General features: G+C 41.6%; 1 long non-coding RNA gene across 2 annotated transcripts in view; it reads left to right on the plus strand.

Annotated features, from left to right (window-relative positions):
- Nucleotides 1–21211, plus strand: part of LOC124055055 — a 65509-nt gene that overhangs the window by 8841 nt on the left and 35457 nt on the right. Inside the window, exons 7-13 of one of the 2 annotated variants that reach the window (XR_006842528.1) lie at nucleotides 1185–1272; nucleotides 1493–1576; nucleotides 5416–5513; nucleotides 9709–9866; nucleotides 11720–11788; nucleotides 12186–12340; nucleotides 13614–13751. This is a non-coding gene — a long non-coding RNA (uncharacterized LOC124055055). The remainder of the gene's footprint in view (nucleotides 1–1184; nucleotides 1273–1492; nucleotides 1577–5415; nucleotides 5514–9708; nucleotides 9867–11719; nucleotides 11789–12185; nucleotides 12341–13613; nucleotides 13752–21211) is intronic. The other variant, XR_006842529.1, reaches the window with a different exon arrangement.

A 21211-nucleotide genomic window follows, 5' to 3' on the forward strand; every position in this document is an offset into this window, starting at 1 on the left:
AAGAATAAAAATTAACAGTGGTAGGGGAGCTTTAATTGCACTCAGATTTGGTTGTGTTTCCCTTCATTTTACTCATAAATCCTCTTTGGAATAAGGCATTCTTCTATTAAGGTTGAAATATGAGACAGGAGTGCAATACAATCCTCGCAACAGTCTCCTGTGAACAATGAAATAGATAATATATGTGCACTGCTGTGTCTGTGAATCTAGAATGCACTACATTTTCTTGTGCTCTGGTGAGGGGGGTAACCTAAAACTACCTTCTTTATGATTAAGAGATAAAACACCAGGTACTGATCCTCTCTGGTGTGGTACTGTACAACTCTGAAGGTGATGATACTATATTTAGTAGGTAGCATTTTAAAGGCAGAATGAGTTAGATTTGTTGTAGCTTGAAAACACAACATTCAAAGCAGACCCCTCATCCCCTTTTCATTGTCTCCTCTTGGATGCGTACTTGCAATCTGGCACCTGTGTAGCCTGCGGGCATTAACACCTTGCCTCCATCGGTGGCTGCAGGCTACACATCTACTGCCCAACGGTTGAAACCCAGAACATGTCCCGAACTTGGCAAAATAAGAAAAATAATAAAATAGAGGCAGAGGGCAGGGTCCTTGCAGATACAGACACTGTCACTCACTTTTTTTTTAAGCACATGTTTGTAAATGGAGCTTTTGACAAGTCACAGAAATTAACATTTTGATAAACAGCATGTCACACATAGTGCTCGGAAGGCCAGGCTGGCAGATTGATGATGTTATTGCAGGGCCTCGTTTCATGTGCTCCTATTTAGGGAAGAAAGAATAACGCGAATCCAAACTAGATCAAGCCTGTGGCATTTATACTAAGATGGAGTCCAGTCATGCATGTACTCTTGGCATTGGGTCAGGCCCAATCAGTTGTTGGCTACAAATCAAAGCTCTGGTGTGCCCTGCTAAAACGATAAACTAAACTTGAAAGCACCGTGTTCCGCTCAAAAAGAAGCCAGGCAGTGTTTGTTCTGAAATTCTGCTTTTCATTTGCTTTGTGGCTTCTTCTGTGTTTACTTTGATGTAATAGACAACAGTTTTATGAAAACATGATACTGTGAACTTGCTTTGTTGGAACAGTTGCTGTGTGTGGTATGCTTATGGCTTAGCTGTATCCCTCCTTCCTTTGACCTCCGCTCTTTCCTTGTCCTCCAGGTGCTACAGAAGCTTCATTTCGTTCCTGAGACATACAACATGGAACATCCTCCGGCAGTCAGAGAGAAAGTGCTGCTACTGCTAACAGGTCTGACACATACCCTTGTGACACTGAACTGAATATCATTGTAATACTTCAGAATTATATTATCAGTCCAGAGAATATTTGTGATATTGAGTGTCGTGTCGTTTCTTTTTAGGCATCAGAATTAGCAGCATCAGTTGCATTATCACTAAAGCCATACAAGCATTAATATCACTTGAGCAATTCATATGATCTGAAAACTTCATCCTTTGTTGGCTTGCAGTGAAGGTATCACAAAGGATGCTGTGGAAGACTGCATGCACACTGATACCCCAGCGCTTCACTCAACCCCTGTTTATAATTACAGGTATTTTATAAAGATTTGACCAAAACAAGACTGGAGAGCAGAAGAGCTCATGATAATCCTTGAGTAAACAATAAAAAAAGCAAACCCTACACATCACTAACAACCTCATCATGTGAAGGTAATAGTGTTATCTCACAGCACACAGTGCAAATGGTAGCAGAGAGCTCATATGTAATACAGAGCTGGGACTCTTCTAAGCTCTGCACACACTCATCTGAAAATTAGACCTCCATGTAGAAAGTGAACGTGCATTTCAGTATGTGTGCGAGTGAGCGAGCACAAATCTAGCAAGCCATGCATGCCGTGAATGTTCATAACCCAAAACGAGTGCCAGTCTAAGGTCAAGTAGATGCACAAACACAGCTAATGCCAGCAGGCTTTTGCATGATATTTCTCCATAAGTGAAACAGTGATAGCTTTTGAGGCATTTTTTGATTATATTTGTCCATGCAGAGGGAAAAAGGATAATCTTTTTAATGGTTTGTTGGAATTCCCGGTCTGTCAAACATTTCCCTTACATGCTATTTTTGCGAAATGAAGCCACACGTGTACACACAAATGGACAGACACAGGCACACACTTGCCGTCTCAGCAGTTATGAGATCATCTTGCCTGCTCTAATAATATAGAGGTGTCCAGTAATGCTGTCTATTGTTTTTAGTATCTTTTGCCTTTTAGATTGAGGGCTAATAAAACATATAGGTTGAGAAAAGGAATTAAATTCTTATTCCTGTGTGGTGGATCTGCTTAAGAGGACAGAAATGATGTTTGTCTGGCTGTGTTCAACAGCTGCCAGGCAAATATGTGTGCAGCAATGTCCATGTGAACAAGGTGAAAATTGAAAAAGTGGTCAAAGTTAACCTACCATAGATACATAAATTTAAAAACGAATTCTGTAAAATTGTTTTCCCTTACTCACCATAAAGAACAAGGTTTGGATAAAGTCTGCAGGCTGGTGGAAATTTACAGCGGTCTACTTAAGAAGAGCAAAACAAAGCCATGTGTGTGGCAGCGTCTGTTTGTTCTTGTCTTCGATAAACAAGTGGGACAACTTGATTAAGTCTCGTTTAGTGTGAAGACGTGGTTCTGAAGAGGGATATTGGTTTCAGTGTGCTAAACAAAAGCAATGACATTTAAAAATGGGAGCCAAGTGTTTTGTAGAAGGAAAGCTCATCAGACGACGATCACACTGAATTATACATTAAGCATCTTACATTATGTATTTATCATCTTAGTTGTCGAGTTTTGTCTTCAGGTGCTGTAAAAATGCCCATATACGAAACAGATTCAATCCCAGCAGATTGTAAAGTGGAGGATAAGGAGCTGATGAATTCAGGTCAAGTCATGCACTGAACTGTATGCAGGTTATGGATTTATCAAGAAATGTGTACAAGCCCCCTGACCTTGCCACTGTGTTTCTGAGCACAGCTGTTCCTCTGACTCTGTGGTAACATAATTAGGATAGAGTTACACTTTCCCCTCCATTACTTTATTTCATAAAATATTTCTAGCCTCCCCATATGTATTTACATTCCTGTTCTACTCTTAACATGGTCCCTTTCCCGTCTCCTCTTTTCTAATTACATCTTTCATTCAGTCAGCCACTCACCCACACACTCCTGCGTTTTTCTGGCTGCTCAGTTGTCATCATTCTGTCATCTGCATTTTCAAGCCTATGTTGGAAGTAAATGCAGCCGAGCAGCAGTGGAGGCAGACTGGCCGCAGTCCAGAACGTGATGCATAGACTGTTTGGGGGGGGGGGGGGGGGGGGGGTTGTGATGTCAGACCCTGCAAAGGTCATAACATGGAAAGACGGATGCAGTGCTGACTTGTAGCACAGCACTCAGTTATGACCACGGGGGGTGTGTGTGTGTATACAGCATGTGAATGTTTGTCTTTTCATCTGCACTTGTTTAATGGTTCATTAGGGAGCGATATGCATAACTGTGAGAATGGAAAATTTATTGAAGATAATGGACACGTAAACATATATACATACGGTACACACACACACACACACACACACACTCTGTGGGGCTTCCATACACAAGTTGGCCCACAGTTCAAAAACAATAATAAAAGCCTTGGGATGAGTTGCCAGAGGGCAGCTGGAGCGGCGGCAGGTTGAGCATGCCTAATGAAAACTTAATGCTCATTGGCAGGGATTGCCACTGCGCTCCTCTCCGAGGATTTAAGATCAGGCCCGACATCAAGCCAATGTCAAGATCTGTGAAGCCCAAAGTCAGAAGCCTGGCAGCCTGTCTGTGCATTTCTAGGTACGCAGACAGAGAGCGTGAGAGGGACGAGGAATCTGCAGAAAAGATCTAAACTCGCTCAGAATAGCCCCCCTCCTTCCCTACCAGCAAAATTCCTCTCAGAGGCTTATTCTGCACGCCGTGCCTTATCCCCATGCAAGCCATAAAATCCGGAGATTGGTGCTTGGATCTGGAATTTTGAGTGAGAGCAAAATTACTCTCCTTAGGAATTAGTCCAGCAGTGCAGTCAGCAAGTCAGAGAGAGCGAGGGGCGATACGTACTGTTTAAAGACAAACGCATACAGGAAGAGTCGGGAATCTCGGTGGGAACATGCTCTCTGCTCCCCCAGTTTGAATGAGAAAGTGTTTGATGTAATGTTGGCCTGATGCGGTCTGGATAAGGCCTGTCTTCAGTAATTCAAACCAGAGAGTGAGCGAGAGTACATGAGGCACTGTTCTGTATTTGAGACGTTAGAGCCATGATATCCCCATGTAATGAGCTCCCTTCTGATCTGTAGAGCTGCAGAAAGAGCCAGGGAGGAAAGGAATGAGGGACTGGGAAAGGGATATTGGAAGAATGGGAACTAGGCCTTTGAGGGATGGAAGAAAAGATGCAGCGCTGTCACAGTCAGTGGAATTCTCAATATCTCCCTTCCCTGTATTTCACACACATTGTTACAGTAGGTTCCTTTGGTGAATGTCTATCCCTTACTTACTGATGTGATGTCCTTCTCACCATGCCTAAAATGGCAAATAGACCAAATAAATACCCTTTGTGATTATGTCGGTTTTATATTTTGTCTTATAGTTTTTATCTTTTATCTTTTAAATCATTTATTTAAATTTAAATATGGTTTATGCAATTTTGCATACTTTTGCAAAGGTGTGTATCAAAGTGAAGTGGTTACCAAACAGGTACGAGTAACACAAGATTTTTAAGAAAATGCTTTATTTTTTGAAGTGCTTGGTATATTGAATTAAACAGTCGAGCAGTTTTTTCTTCACCTGTGTGGCTTTCTCTTCTTGTCTATTTATCTTGCTTTCTTGCAGTTTTGTTTTGAGAGGTTGCATCATGGGATTTTTTTTTTCCTGTTGGTATTCCAGGGGAGATGGAGCTTGAAGACCACCAAGAGGCTTGCCAACAGAACGGTTTCCAAACAGTGTGCTCAGCATTGTTGTTGTTGTTGCTCTGACAACAACAGTGCTTCCTTCTTGCCCTGCTGCCTGTGAAACTTTTACAGCAAACACTGTTCTCTCTGTGTGTGTGTGCATGTGTGTGTGTGTGTTCCTGTGTGTATATGGTAGATATAACAGTTAGACTCTGCAGAACAATCTGACTGTTCTGAAGAATGATATAGTAGAGCTGTGCCACACATGTATGCCAACAGCAAGGTCTCTACCAGCTGTTTAGAGTCCCGTCCAAAAAAAACAAGATAATGCCGATAATACGTTTTCCTTGTATCATTAAGGTTTGTGCGTCCTTTCTCTGCCAGTCCAAGAAGACTGTAAGAGGTTTAGCCAGCTAAGTCTGTGGCTGTATCTAATGAGTTGGCGCTCTCTCCATTCCCTCCCTCTGTGTCTAAGCTCCAGGAGCAGTGGGTGAGCGTCACAGAGACAGTGGACTGCGTGTCTTTAGGGTCCTTGTAGAACTGCAACAGAGAGTCCCCCAGACCCCAGCAAAGGTAACTCTCTTTGCAGCTGGAACACACTGGTTTAGTATGCAGAAGCAACATATTAAATGTGTTGTTTACACAATGAGTTGCAGAGACACGCAGCCCACATGAGCAGCGTTTTTCACAGGAGCCTGCAGCAGCAACTTGTTTTTTTTTCCACACCATGACAAGTATGACAAATTTTATACAGGCACTAGACAGGACTACTTTCACAAACTCCAAGTGGTGCAGAATTACTCCTGTTTGTATTATTATTATTATTGTTATTATCATTATTATCATTATTATTATTATTAGTCGTAGTAGTATTATGCACCTAGATTGTCGGGTCTTGTCATCATGTGCATGGTTCTCAGCAAAAATAGACAATGAAAATGGGCTGTTTGAACGTCTGTAGATGTAGAACATGTTACAGACATGACCATGTAGACAGATAGGGCTGACAGTAAACATGCCAAAGCAGCAACACACTGTCTGTGAGTCCTGGGCATAAGCCAACTTAACAGAAACAGTATGTAGTAGTAGTACACACAGTATGTTTCGCAATCACTCTTTTCATCTACCTCCTCCTACTACTTTGTGTTTTCAAATGACTTGTTTTGTTGTTGTCAGCAGTGATTTGTCTGCCCATCATGAAATATTACTTTTTCTACCTTTCTGTTATTTGTCAAAAAGTAATTTTCCAAAGCAGCAGTTTCTCATCCGACACATTGCTTCACTATATTAACTTGATGAAAGCATTATAGCGTTTGGAAAATGCAGAATAATGTGAACTTGGCCTAAGACACACAAATCTGTCCACAGACCAAGGTTCATTAAGCAGTAACCCATAATAAGCATTGCTCTCTATTGATTCTGGAACAGTTAAGATAAGCAGCGTTGTAAACCTTACTAGGTCCTAGAATTGCTCTATAGCTTTATTAGCTTTGACACATGGCCTTGCATTTGATAAGATTATACAGCTGTTGAATGAGTCTCATTTAACTGATAATTGGATGTTATTTTCCACAAAAAAGGCCACGCATTAATGAGACATTTCATCTCCCCAGACATCAGTTTGGACTATCTTTCCTCCAGGAAACGTTTTGAGTCAAAGAAAATATTAGACCCTTTGGTTCTAGCTTTGTCAGATCATAGTATAGACAGACATGTTAGAGGGCATACGCATGTAGAGAAGCTTATACAACCCGCGCAGTGTTGTACTGTGGAGAGAAAATATGATGCCAGGACATGCTGACACATTATCATACACATAGTCCCCGCAGCAGGAAAGTTTTGCATAAGGAATGCAAAATAACAATAGGCAATAACGGCATGTGGAGAGATCTTTATTTATCTTGCTCTGACATTTACTTCAGACGTGGGAGTTCTACCAATATTATTCTTTCTCAGACTCAAATACGCACACATATGCAAAGGGAAGATTTTCATATTTTGGGGCTGAACAAAGTCATCCGTCTTCCCTGTGTGATGCCCTAGCTTTGTTGCAGTTCCAAGGTCTAAGTCACATTGAGAATCCCGTGCAGACAGGGTAACACCTTGTAGACACCATGATAGGATGGGGGAATAGTCATTTGTCCTTGTCAAACAGCTTAGAACACACACAGACCATGCTAGCATTCATATGGAAAATATCTAGTAAGTAAACATGCAGACAGTCACCCACACAGTAATACAAAGTGAGGCAGCATTATAGATCACAGAAGACACTCATGTCTAAGCCGCTGTTGTGTATAAATTAGGAGTGACATGTGAGTCTTGCCTTATGCATGTTGTTTGACTGTAAACTGCATTAACGAGACAAGCCATAGCACATATCACAACATATTAGCTCAGCCTGGTGTTCAGCGTTTTGGACAGTTTGGAGCTGATAGAACAATACTGGCTAAGAAAAAAATCTTTATGTCACAAAAATCAATGATATTGTCAGAGATAGGAGCCAGACTTTGGATTTGAATTTTCCTTTTATGTTCTCTCACATAGAGAAAAGGAAGCAGGCTTGATCGACTAGTCCTGCCTCAAGGCTGAAAATATTGATCCCATGGAAGTTAATATTAATACGGATGGGTCAGGTCGGGTAGTTGTGTTTGATAGATAACAGTATGGGTACAGATGTGTTTGCTTGTCCATACGTTCAGTTCTGCTTCAACATGCCGGCTCATCTTCTCACACACCTTTTTCCAGAGAGAAGTGGCGTGCAGGCTCTTCTGGCAGGGATCTGGTTAAAAACAGACGCACGGAAGCTTGAATGGCAAAAATGAATTTGCAAATATGTTTATTTTGATTGCAATCAACACACGAAGATGGTTTTCTACTGATTCGAAACTCATTTTTACTCTGGTGTTAAAAACTAACTCACAGTCATAAAAAAATGGCTTTCATATGGAGATCTGCATGGTCTGCATTTAAAAACCTCAGAGCTGTCAGGACCGTTCTTCCTAAAATGACTTGGGGATCTGTTAACATTCTTTCTAAACATTTGAATTTAATCCAAAAAGAGAACAGGCAGTTTGTTTTATTATACCAATTGCTTTATACAACCACTTCCAAAATGGGTTTTGTTAGGAGTGAGATTTTTTTTTTTCAATGAGACAACAACAACAACAAGACAAACAAGCAAAGAAGAAAAAAAACAGGAGAAAAATGAATAATTGCCAAATGTAGTCAGCATTAAAGAAATGTGTGGAGCACATACTTGACCAATCATTCACTGTAATCCCTTTTCCAGTGGCCAAACTGTTTCTCCTGTTCCATTTCATCACTCCCCAGAGTGCCCTTAACGCTCCTTTTCACATTTTCCATATCATTCTTTCTTTATTTTGTTTTCTGTATATTTAACAGATTCTTTCAATGACCTTTTCTCAAAGAGCCAGTGAATGTTCTGTTTAGTTCACCTAATTTTTCAAATCCCAGCCTCTATGAAAATAACTTCTTTTTTTTTATTTCTGGTTAAACAGCCCTTCTGTCCACATCTTCACTCCGTCAAGTATCTCTGTCCTCCTCATCTTTTGCTCTTTCAAACTATCCCTCCTCATTGCCATTCAGCCTTTTTTATCCTTTTAATACAGGAAAATTTCAGAATAACACCTGAGTGACTGTAAAATTTATTTTATACAAGCTGCGTTCTACATTTACTGGGTAAAAAGTACTTAAAATGAAGTAAAATTTAACGAAGGTTAAAGTCATTCTGTTTCAGTGGAACATTGGTATTCCTTCTACATCTGCTGCTGACATCAATTATTTATATTGCACTTGTGCTTGTCCACTTTAGCTCATTTATTTATTTATTTATTTTTAACTACACACATTTAAGTTAAACAATTATTTTCTACTGTCACAGAATAGGAATCGAGTTTAAATCATGTCTTATTTAATATCCGGTGAATATAAGAGAGCGTGCAAATGCTCCAGACACAGAAATCACAAAGTTAGAATGAGTGAAGTACAAATTCATGAGGCTTCATAGATCCAGACGCTCTCATCTTAAGCCTCTTCAGTCAGTTCTCCTTCCCCTGTCCTCCAAAAAGTTTCACTCAGTGACCTCTGTGACCTCATCTGGATGTTTTTTTCTCCCCTTGATCCACTTCTCTTTATCTCCCTCATCTTAAAACTCGGGCTTTACCCCCTTCTCCGTGCCTCTTTTCTCATTTCTGTTCTGTCCAGCCACTTGTCCTCCTTAACCAGGGCAACACATGTGTCTGACAAGGTGTCTGACTTTGTGTGAGAGTGGATGCGTATATCATCTTGCACAATTCTACTTAGTGAAACTGGGAGATGTTTGAGCTGCAAGTGGCTTAAACTGCCTATTTTGTGTTGATATCCACTTAATTTTCAGTTGTTTAAAAGTATATAAGATAAACACGTTCTTATGAATGTGGCCTGGGTTCTTAGCACTCTACCTGTTTTCTCAAGGTTGCATCCTCAGGGCGCTCTGAAGTCTTTCCAGTGTCCAAAGTTAAAGCGAGTGGCCGATTACACTGAAAGAAGACGTGTGATTGCTATGCTCTTGTATCATTGAGCTTCTGATCAGCTGGCAGTATATGCCATATATCCTGTTACATTACAGAGCCACAATGGCTTTAAAACTGCAAAATGAGTTATAAGCATTGCATTTATGTTCTCTTCTGGCATGTTGTTTCTCTCTGTGCTTCCATTTTATAACTTTTTGAACCTGTTTTCACCCCATTCCACTTTAATCCTTCAGAGCAAGATGAGGAGATGAAAGTCTGCAGTAGCCACAGGGGTGACAGCCAGTGCTGGATACTCGCAGGTATAACTGAAGACCTAAGATCCTGGCTGGGAAAAGACGTGGGAGATCAACAAGCACCCCTCTTTTTCATCCACTGGTGCATGTATACACAGGTAACTTGTGATAAATATTATCTGACATTCATTCTTCCTGTCATTTTTTTTGGAGAAAAGGTTAGACAAGAGCATTCATCGGTTAGATGTTGAAGATGGGATTTTGTAACAACTTGGGAGAAAATTCCTTTAGGCTTCCGTTGAATGGAGTGTCAACTAAATAAGAAAGTGTTGGGGTAAGTTATCTGATGGTATCACAAGCACAAAGTCATCAAAGGTGACTGATGATCAGACGGCATTGGTTTAGCATTAATACACCAGCTGTTGTTTCCCAGATGTAACAATACTGACGGGGTAGGGAAGGCAACAGCATTAGCCTGTTCCTTAAGTGGTCTAATTTTTAGACTAAACATGTCATAAGAGGATAAAGATCTGTCCTTCTTCACCCCCCCACACACACACGAAATCCAAGTAATTGTAATTGTGTTCGGATGATCCTTGTCAGGTTGTGCTATCATGTGTCAATGTGTATTATTTCAGATGGTCATCGATCTCTGGTAGAAATATCACATGTGCTAAACCAATGAAAAAGCAACTAAAGGGTGTGAATAATGTGTGGGTGTACAGTACTTTCCAGATGTCAATCGTGAGTCAAAGTAAGATATTAAAGTCTCAGTCCATGTATCTTCAAACCTGTCTTGCTTTACAACTGATATTTAAACTTCATCTATTTGAGGGTGACTTTCAAACTAAAAAATTAAAAAATTTTTGACTTCAGAAGTTAGAAATGGGGCACACTGTTAATTTTGGGCTTTCTGAAGCTAGAGAATGATCTTCCTGGTGGAGGACACGTCTGGGTTTCAGGTCCTCGGGGGCACATTGTTCTAGACCACTTTGGAGCATCCAACCCCTGAGATGGGACACATTTTATGAGTTCCAAAATGAAGGAACAAGAAACTATAAACACTGGTTCAGAAATGTTTTATATTCATTTAATCCTATTAATTTTTTGCTTAAATATTTTTCATACCTCTGTACTATTTTGTGCAAAAACAAAAGTATATTTGAGTTAGTCATTATAGTCAGTTCCACCATCGTCCTTTCAGTACTTCCTGCTGTGTGATGAACACCTGCAGTATGAGTTTATATTTCAAAAGGTAGAGACTGTTGCAAAATCGAATGAAAAAGAACACTCGCAGTGTCTGTGCGCAGAACGGAAAGCAGTTGAGCAGTCAGAAAGAATGAAGAAGTGTAGTCAGTGGGTGAAGAATGAGCAGAGTGGTATTTGAGAGCACTTAAAGCTTTGCCAGTATTCACCCTAGAGCACTCCTGGCCAGTCTCAGCTGTGGTGAGTTGTTGCACATCCCGCAACAGCAGTTTCAGAACACTAAAAAAAAGTGTTTGGGACTCCGTGGGTCAACTATCAGGGAGCTTTCCAGCGCTGCATTTTTTTTTATTTTTTCAAACACTTTGAAGCGGCTCAGAGAAGAGACAGTGAGGCGAAACCAAAGAACATTGTTCTTCTGACCTTGGTGGGATCTTTACGCTGAGGTCCAGTCACACAGTCAGCGCAAACCCACACATGCACATACTGTACACCCACAGTGCAAGTAGGCATTATTGCCTTATGGATTCGTCAAAGACGTTGGTATGTAAATAGCTGGAGTGTCAACAGTGCTCTGCGTGTGTACACACACTAACCTGCCTCAGCACTTTGGCTTTTACACTCAGGTCGATGACACTCTCTGCATCAATAAAACTAATCCGATTTCTTTCATTACACAAATCAAGTTTGCATTGTATTGCTGCTTGTTGTGGTTGTGCTATAGATGCTATTAACCATGATTGCAGGATAATACAAGATTCTGTTTATTACTCGGTTCCTTTTAAATTAATTTTCTTTTTTTTTTCAGTTTCCATTTACAAAATCTCTTATGAAATCAGTGAGTGTTTTGACGCAGTGTGCACTGATGTCTGAACAAGTAAGTAAAAATTTGTTTTTCTTTTTTTTTTGCACCACTACAGACTGTATCAGGCACTGATAAAGTCACAGCATGTACACTCAGAATGTTTAAAATGCTTAAAGGGTCAAGATGTTTTACAAAGGGCGCTGGCTCATAATCTTCAGAAAAAAATCAAAATCAAAAAATCCAAACCTCACTGAAACAGTTCCATTAATCTTCATGAAGGTTAACAGTTATTGTTGGGATGTATTAGACTTTTTTAGATTTAGACAGATGTCTTCATAGACAAACAAGTGCGTGTATGTTCTTGAAATTTCACGAGTGTTTCTTTCAGGTGTTCTTTTGTTTATTTTGTGATTAAAACACATTGATCTGACTCTTATGCATTTCTATTTCTTTCTCTTGTTTACCCCAGGTACACACAGAAAAGGCCAGCAGTGTTATCCAGTTTGTCATGCTGGACTGCTCACCACTCATTTCATCCTTGGTGCAGCACTGCAATGACTGGCAGCACAAGTTCACTCAGCTGCCAACACCTGCCTCAAAGAACTTAGAAGACATTGCCAACAGGTGAGGAGTGAAGGGAAATTACCCATGTACCCAGCATGTAATGTCAATTACTGACTAACCTAGGTGTACAGGTGTGATAGAACTTAAATGACAACTGGCAGCTCTTTTGAGAAGTTGAGCTTTTGCTGGTGACGTGTTTGAATCTGAATCTGAATATGCACGTACCTATTTATAAAGGTTGTGCTTAATTCTCTCACTACTTGTGAGTTTTCTTAATATTACCTTACAGTGTGCTCTTCAAAAGACACTTTATGTCGAGCAGTTTCTTTCCAGGCGGCTTGGTGATGTGGTGGACAAGCTCTGATGTTAAAGATCGTCTCTCATCTTATCATTTTTTTTTTGTATGTGATGTTAATTGCTTGTTAAAATTCCAGTTGTATTTAGAAGGTAACTCAATAAGGAGTTGGCCAGCATCCTATTTATTTAGATCAAAAATATTCCGAATCTAGCTCATATTTTCAGCCATTTCTGGAAATATCTCCAGTGATCAAACTGAAGAGTGAAATGGAGAGTGTCACTGTCTCTGGGCCATGTTATATCTTAAAAAGCTTAGCTGTCTGATGCAGACAGGCAAGCCACTCCATGTTAGTTCAGCGCAAGTGTGAGCCACCCCTTCAAACACTGGTGGAGCTTGGTGAGAGCCTGAAGCTCTTGGAGACTCTGCAGGGCGATTTGGCCAACACAGAAGTTCAGAATCCTCTCATCCATGAACAGATTGCTATCCCGGGCAAATATGAGGTCTTAGTGGAACAGGATGTAAGCAGTGCACTGGTTAATAAAAACATGCACACACATAAAGCAAACGGTGCATAGGAGGCTTTTTATATAGGTTATGCATTGAATATTGACTGCATTTTCTGTTAACATCCTCTAACCATTCTGAACAGACGGCGCCTTCCATCACTATTTAATATTATTTACAGAGTGTAAATTAAAATGCCTGTCATACTTTGTGTTGCTGATGGTTGTAATTGTATAGGGATGCCGGGAGGAAAATTACTCATTTGCTCCTTGATAGAAAGAAAGATGTGACCCAATAACAACAACGTGTTGTTTAAATATCATCCCGCCTCCATGTTAATCAGGCACCAGCTTCTGAAGGACTTTTTGACCCCTCCGAAGTAAAATAATGAAATCTGTGTAGACACACTTTTGATGCATCCAACCATTGACATCAGTGTAAGTCATTGGTACAAAATATATTATTATTTAGGAAAACATTCTCATCATCATTCTCATCAAGTCTTCTATCCTGCAAATGGTTTTCCCACAGGAGCAGGACATATGAAGTGCTGAATCAGGAGTAAGCCTGGCTCTCCGTCAGATCTTGATTGACAGCTGCCTCATACACATAGGAAAGTTCAAACAGAGTGTCATCCTCTCCTCTTCAAAAAGAAGATCCAGACCACAGGTCAGACACTATTTCACACCCTTCCTCTCTCTCTCTCTCTACTTCCCACACAAACATCCATCCATTTTCTATACCGCTTATCCGTCAGGGTCGCACACAAACACACAATGACAAACAACCACACACTCTCACACTCACAACTAGGGGCAATTTAGAGTAGCCAATTAACCTAATGTGCATGTTTTTGGTATTGTGGGAGGAAGCCGGAGAACCCGGAGAAAACCCACGCAGGCACAGGGAGAACATGCAAACTCCACATAGAAGGGCCCAGACGTCGTAGAGAAACGTCAGTCGTAGAGAAATATTGGGCCTCCAGAGGAGCTTCCGTGGTCCTTGCCATTGATACACTGGAACATTACTGAAGGAACGAATAGCATTCCTCCAAAACATAATTCCTTATTTGGTGTGTAGTTGATATTACTGGAGAGCACATCAGTTAATCTCTTGTAGGTGTTAAATTGGGTTCATATCTTGTGACTGAAGGCAGTGTAGCACATGACTGACATTTTCATACTCCGTTCATTTTATTGGGTTTTTCTTTTAGTTTTTTACCTGTTTATGCTACCGTTAAAATCTTTGTGCATTTTTTGAATTTCGGATTGCTTGATACAGTATATAGACAAAGGTATTGGGATAAGGCTGTTTAAAGATTAAAGTGACATATCTTGTCATTGGAGGGAACTCACTCCAACGAAATTTGTTCTCTGCATTTAACCCACCCAAGTGACGTGCACACACACACAGCAAACCCGGGGGAATTGGGCGACCGCGTGCAGCGCCCGGGGAGCAGTGGGGGTTAGGTACCTTGCTCAAGGGTACCTCAGCCATGGACACCGGGACGGGGAATCGAACCAGCGATCCACCGGTTACGGGTCCGACACCCTAACCGCTGATCCACGACTGCCCACAGCATTAGCAGAGGACAGTTTGGATCCATTGGCCTCTGGGTTATGGGCTCAGCATGTTTCCACTGCACCACTCTGCTGTGAGTTTATCAGGGGTTGGGCCAGGATCCTTATTCGCAGTGAAGGGAAATCTTCGTGCTTCAGCGTACCAAGACATTTTGGACAATGCTGTGCTTCCAACTTTGTGTCAACAGTTTGGGGAAGGCCGTTTTCTGTTTTTTGTGTCTGTGTGTATGTCCATTTTGTATTTGCATTTGTATTAATCTGTCACGGGCAGTGCACATCAATCATCATATTAATTGTATGTCGGAACATTACATTTACATTATACATGGAAAAAGTGGCATTAAAGGGATTAAAGAAAATTCTTTCCAACAAAGAAGCTGAAAAGCCTTCATTAAAAGCGCCCAGGACCGTCTCTGTGTGTGCTGTCATTGCTCTTGCACAAACGTGATCACACAGATATTTTTTTCATCTTTTGTGAAGCCTGGCTTTAAGTCACGCACATATCTGTGTGTGCACTTGCACATTTGTATCTGTCCATCCATCCCATCCCCCAAAGACCAGATGACTCAGCTGGGTGTCTATCTGCATGTCTGACATGATGCAAGGCCTTAGCCTTGACAGGCCCGGTGGGTGGTCATGTCTCCACATGGCAGAGCAGCAGGCTGAGGCATCTCTCTCCGCCTCCGACCCGCCACGCATCCAATCCCTTTTCCTTTATCTCCTCTTACTGTCCCCCAGTTTTTATCCTACTGTCGAGTGGACTGACAGGGAAAGGTGGAATTATCAAGTATTACACATATGGTGAAATACTATCAGTGTATTCATTGTATTTATGTGATGTGTCCCACGTGACGAGCAAATTATGTTCTTCATCGAACTGAACAAACTTATTTGACAGGGACAGCGTATCATAAACATAAATTTCAATACCTGAAATCTGATGCATGCATGCATGCAATCTACTTTGGTGAAAAAGTGCTACCAGTACTGAAAGCCAGTGCTTTATTTCTTCTCTCTTTACCTCTGCCCTTACTGAGCCATTACTGATCTATACGAGGCCTCATCAGAACCAATAGCCTGTATCTAATCTGTTCCTGCTCCTGGTAATTTCTGACTGCTCCTTTCCACAGTGTAAGCGACGACTCTGATGGGAAGACACACCATGAGCCCCCAGCTCCCCCACCACCACCACCACCCTGCCCCACCTGGTCCCTTTCTGCTCCTCTCCCTTCGTTTCTGTTTCTGGACACTCACATTCCCTTCCACTCACCTCCTCCGAGCTACTTTTGTCCTCCTCGCTGCTCACCTCAGTCACCCCCACCCCTCTACCTCGTGTCTTCTGTCTCTGCCTCCTTTATTCTCATACCCACCTTGTTTTGTGAGTAGCTGAATGTTTACTTCGTGTCAGCCTCATCATCCATTCTGACTGGGCCTCTGCTGGGAGGATTTGCTCTTCTCCTTCGCATTTTATTTGTTCCCCTATCTGCTGTTTCCATTAAAGATGAAATTGAAATCTCCCGTGCTAACACACACACAAAAGCGCATACAAACGTGCACGCACACTCTGCCACACGCGTCGACTAACAAAACAACGACGTGCTGTGCCAAGGCATATGAAAGAGCGCAAACCTCTCGTCCTACTTTTGCTTTACCTTCTTCTCATCCTTTCGCTCCACTTCCTCACTCTCGGTCCTCGCCTCCACCTCCTCTCCTTCCTCTTCAGTTGTTGCAAGTGTGATGGGATACAGTGTTTTGTATATGTGTTATATTTTGTTTTATTTTGCTTTCCCCTTCATCGAAAAATAACTCATTTCCCCCCTTTCTCCATCTGGCACTTTTCAACACATTTAAAAACCTCTTTACCAAAGTTTTTCACATATTCAACACCTTTAACTTCACTGCTCAGTTTCCTCTTTCTCATTCTTCCTTTTTTTGTGGCAGCATTTAGCACTAAGGAGACAAACAAAATATTCCACTTACATGATGTGTTGTTTTCTCAACACGCTTTGTGCTGGTCCTGCTTATGCTGCCATTACTGAGCTTCTTGAAGGCTGCCTCCTCTCCGTCCATGGTGTGGCTTCCGAAAAGCCCCTTCGGACAGGATATAGGAAGTGTTTGGAGCATTGCAGAGGAAAACAAAGGCGGTCTTCGGCAGGTTAATGAGGCCATGAGGCAGCTTTGTGCCGAGCTTCATCAGTATTCAACAGAGGCCTTGCTCACTCACTCTCCCAATAATATCCCAGTCATTTGGGTCAGCCACATCAGTGTGCCTCTGTGAAGGGCGCACACACGCACTCACAGAAAAAGAGAAAATTCTTAGACAGTTTAATAGAAATACAGCCTCATCAAATGTTCACCTACTCATGTTCTAATCATTAGCTGTGTCCTACACTGTCTCTCTTTCTTTTTCCATTTTTCTCACTCCATCCATCTTTCACCCTGCCCCTCCCTCCTCTCTTTGATTCTTCGCTACTCTTCCTCTCTTTGTGCCCCTACATATACAGCTCCATCAATTAAGATAAAGTGGCTAATCATATATGAAATACATTAGCATCACTAATAGCTAGAGCGAGTTGTTGGTTCCTCATTAGGACCCCACTCACTTCAGCGTAAACGCCAGCTTTCAACAGCACTAAGAACAGCAAAGTGCTATAAAGGGCTAAGTGAAAGCAGATACAAGCTGCAGATGTGTGTGTGTGTGTGTGTGTGTGTGTATGTGTATGTGTCTCTGTTTCACCGGGGCCTATGAGCTGGGACCTTGCCACCAAGCCAAGTGTAGCTACAGTGACTGTGGGTCCAGGCTAGTAGATGGGAGCAGAGAGAAAACTGTGAAGATCAAATATCCTGTAAATCAAAGCTGTCACACAAGTGAGCAGTGCCGTGGGAGCCCTCAGAGTGTGTGTGTATGGGGCTCCTGGCCTGAGCAAGGGGCCAAAGAGGATACCAGGGCCTTGAGCCAGCTCCTACTGTCCCACATGTCTCTCCTCTCAGTTCTTTTTTAAATTCCTTTTATTTTCCCCACATCTCCTCACATAATTTCACCACTGACCTTTTCCCTTTACATCCTTGCCTTCCTTTGCCCTTCCTACTGTGCCCTCACAACTTGCACACTTTCCACCATGTTCGATTTCCACCATTTCCGCTTCATCCCTCACTCTCCTTCCTCACACCAAATAGCTAACTCTCCTTCATTCTTTTTCTCTCGTCACCCCCCAAACCCCACACGTCCACGCACACACACACACACAGAACAACATGTCAGGCGTTAACACTAAGCATCACATAGATAACCATCTCAACTCATAATGTCCCAGCTCCTCCACTGTCTAATTATGTCACAGCCGTCACGGAGCACGTTGTCACAGAGGTCTTAAATTAGCGGCTCGGCTTAATGTCGCAGGCACATGTAATGTGTCAGATCAGTTGGTGTGTGTGTCTGTGTGCATGAAGTGGGGGTGTGACTTCATTAAGATGAGTTATGATATTCGACTCTGTTAATTTGTGCGCCCGTTCAGATGTTGTTGCACATGCACAAGTATGTGTCTGTTTCTGCAGACTCTTTTAGATACTGTAGGCATTCCGTTATTTTTACACCACATCTGCGTTTCTATGTGTATGCACCTGTTTATCATGTGTTGCATGTGTAGGTCTTTTCAACAGTGTGCTGAAAAGACTTTATGCAGATAGTGGGGCTCTGCAGCAAACCTGTGTCTCAAACTGAACTGCTCCAACTGAAAAACCAATTTCGGTGCTATGAAAGGTGTGTTTTACCACAGAGCTTGTAATCCTAGCACTTGTTGTCCTGACATGATCTGACCTTAGTCTCACTCTGTCAGAGCCCCAATGTAACAAGGGGTCAATCCACAAACGGAAAACTGTCCCTAATGTAACTGTCCCCTTCAGCTCTACACGTACAAACAGAACTGTTTTCATGAAAATATCTATGATTATTTTTTGCATTGAGGAGAGTTCTGATAACAATGAAACTTCTGCTGGTTTTCTTTCCAGAAAGTGAAGATAGAAGCGTATAGGATGGCTGGCTTTGAAAAAAAATGATACAATACACTCTACAGTCTTTTTTGCTGTTTACAAATTAGGATGTACCTTTAATTGTCAAAATGTTGTAATACTCCCCAAACCATAGCAGTTTCAATCAAGTTACATTTTCCCCTTTTTTACAATAGGAAAACAGTAAGCATACGTAATGAATTGTAGCCTGCATCATTTGAACTGGCTGCATTGTGTGTAACCCTCTTTATGCTATTATGTTATGCAGAATACACCAGAAGATGAAGTTTGCCCTAGTTTAAAAGCTTAGCTAACTTTCCATTTATTGTGTAGCATTGCATAGCAGCAAGTTTGTATTTTAACAATGGCTAAAGGAATGTATGAGGCATGTTTATAGAAAGAACGGTGGTGTGAATACCGGACTTGTAACGGTCCTCCCTGTATTGAACAAAGCACCAAAGCATGTTGCCATTGAGCTTTTATATGTGTTTGGTATGTACAAGTACAGCACAAGAGTGCCAGCTGGAACAGAGGGAAAGCGTGGAAAGTACAACACAAGACATGTTCAAAAAACTCCACAAACTCCAGAGGGAACTAAAGGTCACTTCTGGCGCAGGGAGTTCATTAAACAGCTGCAAATTTTGGCCTCCTGCTACAGTATTACAGTCAAGGCTTGGCTGTATTACATTACCTGGGTCAGCTTAAGTTTTGTTTTATGCAAATAAAACATAAATGCCAAAAGAATTAATTTGCTCTGTACAGTACAATCTTAAATCTTGTACTTTGATCGTGGTCTCTGTAGAAAGAACCGAGAATTCCGCTTTGTGTTTTTAATGGATACAAAGTTTGCAGACTCTTTTGGGACATCATTAGAATTATTTTTAGCTTTAGACCCACAAACTGTGCCTAAAGTGCATTTTACAGTGACAGTTAAAATTTTCTGTGGCGTTCCCTTAGGATGCACAACCTTTGGTGCTAATATCACAAAATGCAGACCTCAACAGATCCAACAGGAGCATGGCACAATAGTGAGGACCTGATCTTTGTCTGCATGCAAAATAAGGAGCGGAACACTTCCATCTCTTACATGCTGTACAGTGTCTCAGATGTACTGTAAATCTCTTCACTTTTTTATATTCTGGGTTTGGTTCTCCTGCACAGAGCCATGCCATAAATGTTGAGGGATAATGATGATCTGGCAAATGACCAAGTCCCGTAGAGTAACCTCATTACTGTGGTGAGTTGAGTCTGCTCTTCCTCCCTGAAGTTTGTTCTTCTCAGTCTCGTTTCCCCTCATCAGTGTCTGTAGCTTAATTCCCAGAGGGCCATCAGGACCTTTGCTGCTCTTTTTCCTCACTCTGGAAAAGTGGTGTAACATTGGAATGCCCTGTGCAGACTTTTTTTTTTTTTTAGCACCAACACCCCTGTCCTGAATCATCATCCTTTTTGTCAGAACTGGCAATAGCATTTCCAAAAATACAGATGGGTCAAACTCCACACAACTTCTTTTTCACCAAAGGCAACCAAATATTAGTGGTCGACAGCGATGGATCTTGTTGTCAGTGATGTAACTGTTTGAAAGAGCCTAAGATTGCTGCTCATGGAATAAATTAAAATAAACAGAGGATTAGATATTAATCTGCACCACAAAACGTAAAAAAAAAAAAAATAATAATAAAAAAAGAAAGCAAAAGAGAGAGAGATGGAAAAATACATATTGCTTTTGCTCGGTGCGTCCTCTGGTTGTTATGGTAGTCAGTGAGGGTAATGAAAGGGAAAAAAACACACTGAGAAGGATGGCAAAGAAACTTGTCTGTATTAAACATGGTTGTATTCGCCTTGTGGTTAATGTCAAGTGTGGCTAAGGTACCTGGGTCTCTAAGGGCTTGCCGAGTGAGAGCACTGTGGCTGTGATTAAAATGGTGGAGAACAGCCAGAGGGTGATAGTTGGCACAGATTCTGCTCGGTCTCCTCCCCCTCTATTTCACCCTGCATCCCTCTCCTCTCAGTGCTAGCTGTCAGTTATGTCAGTCAGTGTGCTAATGATGCTCCCTTACAGAGCTCAGAGCACGGTGTTACATCTGTCATGCACAGATACATCTCTATTCATATGCAAGCATTCCACAAATGGCCTAGTTTTGTATACTTTGGTTTTCACGCATGGTAAGCATTTCCTGATCCATAGACATTCACTTTTTAGCACTTTACAGTTGCCTCTGTGCTGTGGTCTTAAATACCACTTTGATACAGACCACCCTATCTGACGCAGGATGACAAACCAGTGTTCACCCACATTTGACCCATTCCTGTCACACTGCTGACACAGGTGAATCCTGGAGTGTTGCTCTCCAAACAAGACGCAGATCTGCTATTTCAGTTTCAAATACATACTCATACCGCAACTGTGAGGTCACTAAATGTGGTTTCTGCAACATTTGCACTTGCCACAACATGTCAAACAGTCTATCACCTGTCTGTTAATCTTCCTTTCTTGTTATCAAACCTGTGAAATGTGCAAATAATGTCTGTCTGTACTTGAGC

The sequence above is a fragment of the Scatophagus argus genome, chromosome 23 (genome assembly GCF_020382885.2).
Source record: "Scatophagus argus isolate fScaArg1 chromosome 23, fScaArg1.pri, whole genome shotgun sequence".
NCBI classification, from domain to species: domain Eukaryota; kingdom Metazoa; phylum Chordata; class Actinopteri; family Scatophagidae; genus Scatophagus; species Scatophagus argus.